This window comes from Salvelinus alpinus, chromosome 25 (assembly GCF_045679555.1).
Source record: "Salvelinus alpinus chromosome 25, SLU_Salpinus.1, whole genome shotgun sequence".
In the NCBI taxonomy this organism is placed as follows: Eukaryota; Metazoa; Chordata; class Actinopteri; order Salmoniformes; family Salmonidae; genus Salvelinus; species Salvelinus alpinus.
The window spans coordinates 4,747,180-4,760,389 of record NC_092110.1 but is presented as its reverse complement, the minus strand read 5'-3'; the positions used below and the strand labels follow the sequence as shown (position 1 = coordinate 4,760,389).

At 46.4% G+C, this 13,210-nt stretch overlaps 1 protein-coding gene and 1 long non-coding RNA gene across 6 annotated transcripts in view; one reads left to right on the top strand and one right to left on the bottom strand.

The window, feature by feature from the left end:
- Positions 1–702, bottom strand: part of LOC139553240 (uncharacterized) — a 3,835-nt gene extending 3,133 nt beyond the window's left edge. For both annotated transcript variants that reach the window (XR_011670620.1, XR_011670621.1), the window contains exon 1: positions 1–702. This exon is cut by the window's left edge and continues 461 nt beyond it. This is a non-coding gene — a long non-coding RNA (uncharacterized lncRNA).
- The window catches only part of slc25a21 (solute carrier family 25 member 21), a 196,604-nt gene that overhangs the window by 48,257 nt on the left and 135,137 nt on the right, over positions 1–13,210 (top strand). The window lies entirely within an intron of this gene.

The following is a 13,210-nucleotide window of genomic DNA, read 5'->3' as shown; positions in this document are numbered from 1 at the left end:
CATGGTAGCGGTGTGAAGCATCTCATTGTCCTGGCCTGGGGTCAGCAGGAGGAAGGAAGCCTCTTCCTCAGTTCCTCCGCAGCGTGTGTGTCTGGGTGTGAAGCAGGAGGAAACTCTGGGTGAAAGATGGCTCTGGAGAACGCGAGCCAAGCCGCGAAAGTTCAAATAAATATTGAGAAGCTCGAGAATAGCCCTGGTGGTCTGGGAATCCCTCCACCGCTGCTGTTTTCGCTCTCTGCCGCCCTTGTCTCGAGAGAACACACACTGTCGTTTAGGGAAGGCTAGTGCTGGGCTGGTGGCATAGTGTGCAACCCTCGTCCTGGAGGGCCACTTGCGCTTCATGTTTTTTGATTTAACCGACCTGGAGGACCAGGTGTGTTGAATTTAGGCAATCACTGAACTGATCCGTTAGCTGAGCTGGTCAGGTGTGTCAGGGTCGCCTACCTCCTACGTTGTGTGTTTTTGGTTGGCTTCTCCCTTGAACTGCTTCCCTCTTGAAAGGTGCTCCACTGCCTTCATAAACACAACACAGCGATAATATTGTCATACTGCAAAGTCAACGCAAAGCCCTCATCGGTATGGATTCAATATGTTCTGGGTTAGAGGTCAGCGTTCGGAGTTCAGCTGCAGTCCCGTGTCCGAGTACACATGGCTCCGAGCGGTTACAGCGAGACAAAGCTCTAGCCCATGAAATGAAGGAGGAGTTAGTTCAGTATGAATCCACAGACACCGCAGGTAGCCAAAACACACAGGCTGTGTCATAATGTAAAACATCCAGGACAAATTGAATCATGTTTGGACAGATTGAGCCTTCAGAGAGACACGGGCTGCATACCTGTTGAACTGAGCATTGAGAAAGAGTGTAACCAATAGGCCTTCTCCGTCTATAACTTCTCTTTCACTTAAAACAACAAATGATTTCCCCCCCACCCCCTCTTGGACATCATTGCACGCGTGATAGAACAGCAGACTAGGATTATTTTTACCACAATGCTCCTCTGACCCATTTCCAAAACAAAAACGATAACAAATGTGCCTCGGGGCGACCAGTGGTGCTGCTTCACCAAATGCGGATCTCAGATTTAATAGACGCTAAAAGTATGCGGACACCCCTTCAAATGAGTGGATTCGGCTATTTCGGCCACACCCGTTGCTGACAGGTGTATAAAATTGAGCACACAGCCATTCAATCTCCAGAGACAAACATTGGCCCATACTGAATGGCCCGTACTGAATGGCCCATACTGAATGGCCCGTACTGACGAGCTCAGTGTCTTTCAACGTGATACTGTCATAGGACGCCACCTTTCCAACAAGTCAGTTCGTCAAATTTCTGCCCTGGTCAACTGTAAGTGCGAAGTGGTAGGCCACACAAGCTCACAGAATGGGACTCCCGTGTGCTGAATGAATCACGTAGCGGGTAAAAATTGTCTCTCCTCGTTTGCAACACTCACTACCGAGTTCCAAACAGCCTCTGGAAGCAACGTCAGCACAAGAACTGTTTGTCGGGAGCTTCATGAAATGGCCGAGCAGCCGCACACAAGCCTAAGATCACCATGCGCAATGCTAAACATTGTCTGGAGTGGTGTAAAGCTCGCCGCAATTGGACTCTGGAGCAGTGGAAATGCGTTCTCTGGAGGGGTGAGTCACACTTCACAATCTGGCAGTCCGACGGACGAATCTGGGTTTGGCAGATGCCAGGAGAACGCTACCTGCCACTATGCGTAGTGCCAACTGTAAAGTTTGGCGGAGCATGAATAATGGTCTGGGGCTGTTTTTCATGGTTCGGGCCCCTTGGTTCTAGAGAAGGGAAATCATAATGCTGCATCATAATAATGACATTCTAGACGATTCTGTGCTTCCAACTTTGTGGCAACAGTCCTGTTTCAGCATGACCATGCCCCCATTCACAAAGGGAGGTCCATACAGAAATGGTTTGTTTGAAAGAACTTAACTGGCCTGCACAGAGCCCTGACCTCAACCTCATCGAACACCTTTGGGATGAATTGGAACGCCGACTGTGAGCCAGGCCTAATCGCCCAACATCAGTGCCCGACCTCACTAATGCTCATGTGGCTGAATGGAAGCAAGTCCCTGCAGCAATGTTCCAACATCTAATGGCAAGCCTTCCCAGAAGAGTGGAGGCTGTTTTTATTTTTTTATTTCACCTTTATTTAACCAGTTAGGCCAGTTGAGAACAAGTTCTCATTTACAACTGCGACCTGGCCAAGATAAAGCAAAGCAGTGCGACACAAACAACAACACAAAGTTAAACATGGAATAAACAAACGTACAGTCAATAACACAATAGAACAAAATCTATATACAGTGTGTGCAAATGAGGTAAGATTAGGGAGGTAAGGCAATACATAGGCCGTAGTGGCGAAATATGCTGTTATAGCAGCAAAGGGGGGGACCAGCTCCATGTTAATGCCCATGATTTTGGAATGAGTATTAGGTGTCCACATGCTTTTGTGTTCCTGATTTGATGAGGGGAAGCCTTTTCTAGTGTCACCGCCTGTTCCTGTAGATGGCCTGTCCAGTGCACCAGAGCTCCAAAACCACGTTTCTCTAAAGTTATCTATCCGGATTTCAGCTATCGGATGGGATTAAAAGCATAGAAATAGAAAGCAATAGAACGCCCCCATTCAAGTCGGCGATTTCTATTCATTCTATTTCTATGCTTTTAATCCTGTCCAATAGGCGAAATCCGGATGACTTTTGGAAAGCTGTCTGTATTGTATATAGACCTGGGCCTTCCCAGTAGATCAAGCTGAACCCCCCCAGCTCTAAATCTGCTGGGTTGATGTAAGGGGAGAAGCATGGTAGAATAACAGAACGTGCACTTTGTTCACCCCAGCCTGCCATAAAACAGGAAGAATTACAGAGTGAGAGACCGTTTAACTCGGCCTCGTAAATACGTGTTTGCCCTTTAGTCTATTTTCCCTCCCTTCCTTTATCTCTGTCCTCCTGTGACACTGGTTGATGCTGCTGTGAAGGCCTGGCCCAGACTAAGATGCACACTTAATGGAGCTTTGTAGTTGGCGTCTGTGTGTTTTGTGTCAGTGTTTGTGCAATACACATGTTTACAGTCATACTATTTATCTGTGGCACACACACACACACACGTCAAGGGTGCCCGTCCTTGTGCGCTTGTGTGCGGGCGTTCGTCTCCGCCTGCGTGTGTGTGGTGTGCACCTGCGTCCGCCGTCCCTGTGCGTGAGGGGCTTGGTTGTGTGTAGTTTCCAGGCAGGCGGTGGGAGTGGAGGGAGTGGGTGGGGCGCGTCCCTTGTACTCCGTACTCCTCTACCCTAAGCTAACCACAGTAGGGCAATAATCACTTAACCCAAATCAGAGCAGCGTTCCTCCGCAGCTGGGAGGCACACGGTCTGGGGGGAGGGAGGGAGGACTCGTTGGACAACAATGAGGAGAAGGAAGACGCCTCATCCCTTTTTTAGCCTAGCCTGTACCCCCGGGGCACATTGTTGTGAGGGTGTGTTGTTCAGTCTGTGTTGTGTGGCGGGGGCCCCCCTGTTGAAATCAGATGGCCTGTCTGATCCGATGGTTAAGTGTAGTGAGCCGGTTTTGTGTTGCGATGGACGTCCTGACTGTCACTGCTTCCGGCCCGTGGGGAGTGGCAGGGAGACGCACTCTCTGACGGAGCCTGATATCCAGGCGCTTTATTGGTCTCCGCGCCACAGCCAAGACCTCCAGGACGCCTTGCCAGCTCGGTTTCAGTCTCCGCTATGTCCTTCCCTTCCGCCTCCACAGCCCTACAACGCTGCTGCAATGCTTATCTCCCCTCCACTCACTGCCTGCTTAGTGGCCAAGCCTGCTCTTAATTAAATGGAGATTGCGGCAATATTGTATCAGGGCGAGAGATCTGTGTGTGTGTGTGTTCGCTCCAGCCGTGCAGGGCCGCGTAGTGGTCTCGCTGCTGTGTCTACCTCATAACATCTGCCATTCGTTTAGAGGGAAGACAAACACACTGATCACAATGTCCTGCACCGCAAGGATCTACTCTCTCTCTGTCTCTGTCTATGTCCCCCGTCTGTCTCCCTTCCTATAGCATATATGACACTCGACTCTTTTTGTGTACATATATTTAGAATGGTATATGTTGCACGACTAAATGTATAGAATTGAAGTTGGCGTTGTTTAAACACAACCGCGTTGGTCTCACACAGGTCTCAGTGGTCACTGATCTACAGTATATGCCTATCTGTGACTGTAATGTATACGTGTGAAATCTGTATCCTTTTATGTTGCCACGTCGTAGGTCTGAAAACAGATGGCGAGCAGGGAACAACTCTCCTGTTAGATATTCCCCTCCATCCGTGAAATAGACGAGCTGCAGCGTCTTGACAGTGTCTGTAGTCCTGTGCGTTTTCACCGTGTATGGGTAGGATGTGTGTGTGTGGGGTGAGATGGGCGGGGGGGGGGGGGGGTAGTTTGGTGTGGGGTGAGATGGGGGGGGGGGGGGGGGGGTTGTAGTTTGGTGTGGGGTGAGATGGGGGGGGGGGTAGTTTGGTGTGGGTGAGATGGGAGGGGGGGGTAGTTTGGTGTGGGTGAGATGGGGGGGGGGTAGTTTGGTGTGGGGTGAGATTGGTGTGGGGTGAGATGGGGGGGTAGTTTGATGTGGGGTGAGATGGGGAGGGGGGGGTAGTTTGGTGTGGGTGAGATGGGGGGGTAGTTTGGGGTGAGATGGGGAGGGGGGGGTAGTTTGGTGTGGGTGAGATGGGGAGGGGGGGGTAGTTTGGTGTGGGTGAGATGGGGGGGGGTAGTTTGGTGTGGGTGAGATGGGGAGGGGGGGTAGTTTGGTGTGGGTGAGATGGGGAGGGGGGGGTAGTTTGGTGTGGGGGGAGATGGGGGGGGGGGGTAGTTTGGTGTGGGGTGAGATGGGGAGGGGGGGGTAGTTTGGTGTGGGGTGAGATGGGGAGGGGGGGGTAGTTTGGTGTGGGTGAGATGGGGGGGGGGTAGTTTGGTGTGGGGTGAGATGGGGAGGGGGGGTAGTTTGGTGTGGGTGAGATGGGGAGGGGGGGTAGTTTGGTGTGGGTGAGATGGGGGGGGGGTAGTTTGGTGTGGGGTTGAGATGGGGGGGGGGGGGTAGTTTGGTGTGGGGTTGAGATGGGGGGTAGTTTGGTGTGGGGTGAGATGGGGGGGGTAGTTTGGTGTGGGGTGAGGAGAGGTGTTGAAGTGGAACAACACGTAGATCAATGAGGAAACAACCTGCTCCCCCAGCTACTAACCCAGAACAACCCAAATCCTCACTAATGGACATAGGAACACACACACATACTTAGGCATTTATTTATACACACACACACACACAGGGATACGCACTCCAAAGATGCAGGCAAACACACACACACACACACACAAAGGCAGGCAGACTCGCTTCCACTCACCATTGTTAGCACGCACACGCATGAATTCAGCAATTAGCCTTTAATTCCAGTAAGGTTTGCTTAGCTTATCTATGTCGGTTGAGTCTCAGCTTTGATAAGATAATGGGACTAGTTAGGGTTGGTTGCACCTGTGTGTGTGTGTGTGTGTGTGTGTGTGTGTGTGTGTGTGTGTGTGTGTGTGTGTGTGTGTGTGTGTGTGTGTGTGTGTGTGTGTGTGTGTGTGTGTGTGTGTGAGAGAGAGAGAGAGGAGGCCCTGGGTTATGGCGAGCACTGCCTGGACGTGCTCACAGCGTGTTGACTTAAACCTTCAGACTGCGACATCAATCATGTGTGTATGACGGGCTCTCTAACTGCCCTCTGAACCCTGCCCTCTGAACCCTGCCTGCCTGGCTCAACGTTAGGCTACTTCATCTGCCTGGCGACTCCCGCTCTGCTCTGTGTGTGCGTGTATCAACCAGCTCCATTTAAAAGAAATAAAAACACTGAATTTCCTTTTCCTTTGCTTCTTTTTCCCCACACACTTAAAACCCTCTCTTACACACTTAAAACCCTCTCTTACACACTTAAAACCCTCTCTTACACACTTAAAACCCTCTCTTACACACTTAAAACCCTCTCTTACACACTTAAAACCCTCTCTTACACAGACACACACTTAAAACCCTCTCTTACACAGACACGCACAAAACCCTCTCTTACACAGACACACACAAAACCCTCTCTTACACAGACACACACAAAACCCTCTCTTACACAGACACACACAAAACCCTCTCTTACACAGACACACACAAAACCCTCTCTTACACAGACACACACAAAACCCTCTCTTACACAGGCACACACAAAACCCTCTCTTACACAGGCACACACAAAACCCTCTCTTACACAGGCACACACAAAACCCTCTCTTACACAGGCACACACAAAACCCTCTCTTACACAGACACACACAAAACCCTCTCTTACACAGACACACACAAACCCTCTCTTACACAGGCACACACAAAACCCTCTCTTACACAGACACACAAAACCCTCTCTTACACAGGCACACACAAAACCCTCTCTTACACAGGCACACACAAAACCCTCTCTTACACAGGCACACACAAAACCCTCTCTTACACAGACACACACAAAACCCTCTCTTACACAGACACACACAAACCCTCTCTTACACAGACACACACAAAACCCTCTCTTACACAGACACACACAAAACCCTCTCTTACACAGACACACACAAAACCCTCTCTTACACAGACACACACAAAACCCTCTCTTACACAGACACACACAAAACCCTCTCTTACACAGGCACACACAAAACCCTCTCTTACACAGGCACACACAAAACCCTCTCTTACAGACACACACAAAACCCTCTCTTACACAGACACACACAAAACCCTCTCTTACACAGACACACACAAAACCCTCTCTTACAGACACACACAAAACCCTCTCTTACACAGGCACACACAAAACCCTCTCTTACACAGACACACACAAAACCCTTTCTTACACAGACACACCGACATACCGACAGACACACACAAACACACATGTTGTCTGTGCCTCTCTCCATCAGAAAGACCGGGGAATTGGCTGTAAATCCTTCCTTCCCATTTTTTCGTTAGACCGCCGGAACATTTGGAAAAGGTTTTTTGCAATTATATTTAACCATACGTGGCCGGCATCCCAATCAGGCCCCGAGTCCTGGTGATCACATTTACATGGTCTCAGGTTCTCCACTTCCCTCCTGTCAGAGAACACACACAGAGACAAACATGTGTATGTACACTACACACACACACACACACACACGTAAGTGCTGTACCCAGGATACTGCAGGCTCAGGGGCAGGGACCACCTGGATCCTCAACGACTCCTCTCTCTCTCTCTCTCTCTCTCTCTCTCTCTCTCTCTCTCTCCTCCGTCCCCTCTTTTTCCTCTCCTTTCCGCCTTACTCCCCCTTCTCTATTTCGACCATTCGTTGTTTCTGTCTTCCTTCCTTTGCGTCCTGTAGTGTATATGTGAGAGATTTGATCTGTTTTTGTGACGTCACGTGAAATGTAGTTTTGTGTGGATTATTATCATATCAGTGTGTTTGCAGTGTTTCCTCTGGAAATCTTAGTGGCAGGCTTTTAATTTTTTTAAATTTCACCTTTATTTAACCAGGTAGGCCAGTTGAGAACAAGTTCTCATTTACAGCTGCGACCTGGCCAAGATAAAGCAAAGCAGTGCGACACAAACAACAACACAGAGTTACACATGGAATAAACAAACATACAGTCAATAATACAGTAGAAAAAGTCTATATACAGTATGTGCAAATTAGGTAAGATTAGGGTGGTAAGACAGTAAATAGGCCATAGTGGTGAAGTAATCACAATTTAGCATGAACACTGGAGGGATAGATGATGATGTGCAAGTAGAGATACTGAGGTGCAAAAGAGCAAAAATAAATAACAATATGGGGATGAGGTTGTTGGGTGGGCTGTTTACAGATGGGGGGGCTTGGAGTCCGGTGGCAAGGCCCCTGGGAGACATTTTTGTAGAACGATATTGAAAGTCTCCGTTCTGGTGACTTTTTAAAAGAACATTCTACCCGTTTTTGTTAGCGTAAGAACACGTCATAAAATGTAGAATTTAAGTAAATCCACTTTAAAACTGCCACCAAAAAATCTCAGCCTCATGGCAAAATGTGTAGAATAGCATGAGATTAGACATTTTCTCTTTGCCCCATGGCAAAATGTGTAAAATTGCAAGAAGTTGGATGTACATTTTTTAAATAAAATAAACAAAAATAAAAACGCAACATGTAAAGTGTTGGTCCCATGTTTGATGAACTGAAATAGAAAATACCAGAAATGTTCCATACGCACAAAATGCTTTATTTCTCTCAAATGTTAGGCACAAATGTGTTTACATTCCTGTTAGTGAGCATTTCTCCTTTGCCAAGATAATCCATCCACCTGACAGGTCTGGCATATCAAGAAGCTGATTAAACATGATCATTACACAGGTGCACCTTGTGCTGGAGACAATAAAAGGCCACTCTAAAATGTGCAGTTCTGTCATACAACACAACGCCACAGATGTCTCGAGTTTGAGGGAGGGTGCAATTTGCATGCTGACTGTTGGAATGTCCACCATAGCTGTTGCCAGATCGTTTAATGTTCATTTCTCTACCATAAGCTGGCTCCAAAGTCATTTTAGAGAATTTGGCAGTACGTCCCACCTCACATCCGCAGACCACGTGTAACCACGCCAGCCCAGGACCTCCACATCCAGCTTCTTCACCTGCGGGATCATCTGGTTGGGGGTGGGGGTGGGGGTGCTGAGGAGTATTTTGGTCTGTAATAAACCCCTTTTGTAATGTCAAACTAATTCTGATTGGCTGGACTTGGCTCCCCAGTGGGTGGGCCTGGCTGCCAAGTGGGTGGGCCTATGCCCTCCCAGGCCCAGTCATGGCTGTGCCCCTACCCAGTCATGTGAAATCCATTGATTAGGGCCTAATGAATGCATTTCAGTTGACAGATTTCCTTATGTGAACTGTAAATCTATGAAACTGTTGCATGTGGCATTAAAAATGTTTGTGTGTGTGTGTGTATATATATATATATATATATATATATATATATATATATATATATATATATATATATATATATATATATATTAGTACCAGTCAAAAGTTTGGACACACCTACTCATTCCAGGATTTTTCTTTATTTTTACTGTTTTGAACATTGTAGAATAATAGTGAATACATATTTGAGATTCCTCAAAGTAGTCACCCTTTGCCTTGATGACAACTTTGCACACTCTTGGCATTCTCTCAACCAGCATCATGAGGTAGTCACCTGGAATGCTTTTCCAACAGTCTTGAAGGAGTTCCCACGTATGCTGAGCACTTGTTGGCTGCTTTTTCTTCACGCTGCGGTCCAACTCATCCCAAACCATCTCAATTGGGTTGAGGTCAGGTGATTGTGGAGGCCAGGTCATCTGATGCAGCACTACATCACTCTCCTTCTTGGTCAAATAGCCCTAACACAGCCTGGAGGTGTGTTGGGTCATTGTCCTGTTGAAAAATGATAGTCTCACTAACCAGATGGGATGGCGTATCGCTGCAAAATGCTGTGGTAGCCATGCTGGTTAAGTGTGCCTTGAATTCTAAATAAATCACTGACAGTGTCACCAGCAAAGCACCATCACACCACCTCCTCCATGCTTCACGGTTGTAACCACACATGCGGAGATCATCCGTTCACCTACTCTGCGTCTCACAAAGACATGGCAGTTGGAACCAAAAATCTCAAATTTAGACTCATCTGACCAAAGGACAGACCGGTCTAATGTCCATTACTCGTGTTTCTTGGCCCAAGCAAGTCTCTTCTTCTTATTGGTGTCCTTTAGTAGTGGTCTCTTTGCAGCAATTCAACCATGAAGGCCTGATTCCTGTTACTTGAACTCTGTGAAGCATTTATTTGGGCTGCAATTTCTGAGGCTGGTAATTCTAATGAAGTTATCCTCTGCAGCAGAGGTAACTCTGGGTTTTCCTTTCCTGTGGCGGTCTTCATGAGAGCCAGTTTCATCATAGCGTTTGATGGTTTTTGCGACTGCACTTGAAGAGCGTTCAAAGTTCTTGACATTTTCCGCATTGACTGACCTTCATGTCTTAAAGTAATGATGGACTGTCATTTCTCTTTGCTTATTTGAGCTGTTCTTGCCATAATATGGACTTGGTCTTTTACCAAATAGGACTATCTTCTGTATACACCCCTACCTTGTCACAACACAACTGATTGGCTCTAACGCATTAAGAAGGAAATACATTTAACAAGGCACCCCTGTTAATTGAAATGCATTCCAGGTGACTACCTCATGAATCTGGTTGAGAGAATGCCAAGAGTGTGCAATGCTGTCATCAAGGCAAAGGGTGGCTACATTGAAGAATCTCAAATATAAAATATTATTTTGATTTGTTTAACCCTTTTTTAGTTTCTACATGATTCCATAGGTGTTATTTCATAATTTTTTAGAAAATAATACAAATAAAGAAAAACCCTTGAATGAGTAGGTGTGTGTTAACTTTTGACTGGTACTGTATATGTGTGTATGTATTTATTATTATCTGCAGTGGCTGCAACGACTTTGAATGCAGCGGAAACTGTGTGTGTTAGTGCTTTAGCAGAACTCCCTGGTGCACTGGCCAGCAAAGTCCAGCTGACCAGCTGAGCCCACCCAGTCTGTGTGAGAGAAAAGCGTGCCTACATTTTTCTGCCTTCTACGGACCATAAAGACGTGTGTGTGTGTGTGTGTGTGTGTGTGTGTGTGTGTAAAGCAGACCTTGTCTGATCCCCCTTGCTCCTCTCATTTTCCCTGGTGAAAGGCACCATTATAACTGATTTCCATGACCTCAAGCTAGGGCCCTTGCTGCCTTCCCTTCGTCATGGCCTGTGTGTGTGTGTCCCAGTGTACTTACTTGCGTTGTGTGCGACTTTGTGTATGTGTGGCTGTATAACTGTGTGATTGTGTGCGAATGCACTCCTGTGTGTTCTCTCTCTCTCTCTCTCTCCTCTCTCCTCTCTCCTCTCTCTGCTCTCCTCTCTCTGCTCTCCTCTCTCTCTCTCACTCTCACATTGTAACTGCTTTCCATGACCTCCAGCCAGGACCCTCCTATGCGGCCTGCCTCGCAGCGCTTGTTTAGACAACAGTGGTGCACATGTTGGCTGAAATATGGCCGCTGCGCTGGCCTACTCGGGTGAATTAAGCTACGGCATGTGTGCTTAAACCACGACAGCTCTCTGATTTATCCATATATTTCAATGATTGATTTAAGAGCCCACCAGCCAACACTTGTCGAAGCCGTGAAGAGAGCGAGGTGGAGCTGGGACCTAGGAGATGAGACGATATGTATAAATATATACAGGCTGTGTTATTCATTGACATAATTCATAAAAACAGCGCTGGAATATTTGGTTCAGAGGAGTTTTTATTCAGCTCAAAATGGATTTTTGTATGGTGATTTACTGATGGCTTTTGAACACTCAATGTTTCACATTTTCAAATGAACTGCACCATTTTGGTTTATTATGGTTGAAAATGGGACATAAGCAAGATGTTTTAAATGTTAGAAATGAATGGAAGAAGGAAAGCGTATGAAAACACATCGGTCCCCTACACACACACACACACACACACAAACACACACACACACACACACACACACACACACACACACACACACACAGTGATATGTGTGCGTTTTATTAGCTGTCTCATTATTACATGTGTTGGAGGCTGGCGGACAGAACATTCCATTTCTTTAATGTCTCCCTCTCGTCTCCCTGTTCCCTCCATTCCTCTCTTTGATAATACTTTTCCTTGAGCTCATAAAAACCAGAGGTTCTCTCAGAGACCCAGCTCCTTCCCTTTTCATCATGCAGATCTATTACTACTCTCTCTCTCATTGGTCAGTTTTATTACTACTCTCTCTCTCATTGGTCAGTTTTATTACTACTCGCTGTCTCATTGGTCAGTTTTATTACTACTCTCTCTCTCATTGGTCAGTTTTATTACTACTCTCTCTCTCATTGGTCAGTTTTATTACTACTCGCTGTCTCATTGGTCAGTGTTATTACTACTCTCTCTCTCACTGGTCAGTTTTATTACTACTCTCTCTCACTGGTCAGTTTTATTACTACTCTCTCTCTCTCACTGGTCAGTTTTATTACTACTCTCTCTCTCTCTCTCTCTCACTGGTCAGTTTTATTACTACTCTCTCTCTCTCTCTCTCTCACTGGTCAGTTTTATTACTACTCTCTCTCTCTCACTGGTCAGTTTTATTACTACTCTCTCTCTCTCACTGGTCAGTTTTATTACTACTCTCTCTCTCTCTCTCACTGGTCAGTGTTATTACTACTCTCTCTCTCACTGGTCAGTTTTATTACTACTCTCTCTCTCTCTCTCACTGGTCAGTGTTATTACTACTCTCTCTCTCACTGGTCAGTTTTATTACTACTCTCTCTCTCATTGGTCAGTTTTATTACTACTCGCTGTCTCATTGGTCAGTTTTATTACTACTCTCTCTCTCATTGGTCAGTTTTATTACTACTCGCTGTCTCATTGGTCAGTGTTATTACTACTCTCTCTCTCACTGGTCAGTTTTATTACTACTCTCTCTCACTGGTCAGTTTTATTACTACTCTCTCTCTCTCACTGGTCAGTTTTATTACTACTCTCTCTCTCTCTCTCTCTCACTGGTCAGTTTTATTACTACTCTCTCTCTCTCTCTCTCTCACTGGTCAGTTTTATTACTACTCTCTCTCTCTCACTGGTCAGTTTTATTACTACTCTCTCTCTCTCACTGGTCAGTTTTATTACTACTCTCTCTCTCTCTCTCACTGGTCAGTGTTATTACTACTCTCTCTCTCACTGGTCAGTTTTATTACTACTCTCTCTCTCTCACTGGTCAGTGTTATTACTACTCTCTCTCTCACTGGTCAGTTTTATTACTACTCTCTCTCACTGGTCAGTTTTATTACTACTCTCTCTCTCTCACTGGTCAGTTTTATTACTACTCTCTCTCTCACTGGTCAGTTTTATTACTACTCTCTCTCTCACTGGTCAGTTTTATTACTACTCTCTCTCTCTCACTGGTCAGTTTTATTACTACTCTCTCTCTCACTGGTCAGTTTTATTACTTCTCTCTCTCTCTCTCTCACTGGTCAGTGTTATTACTACTCTCTCTCTCACTGGTCAGTTTTATTACTACTCTCTCTCTCTCTCTC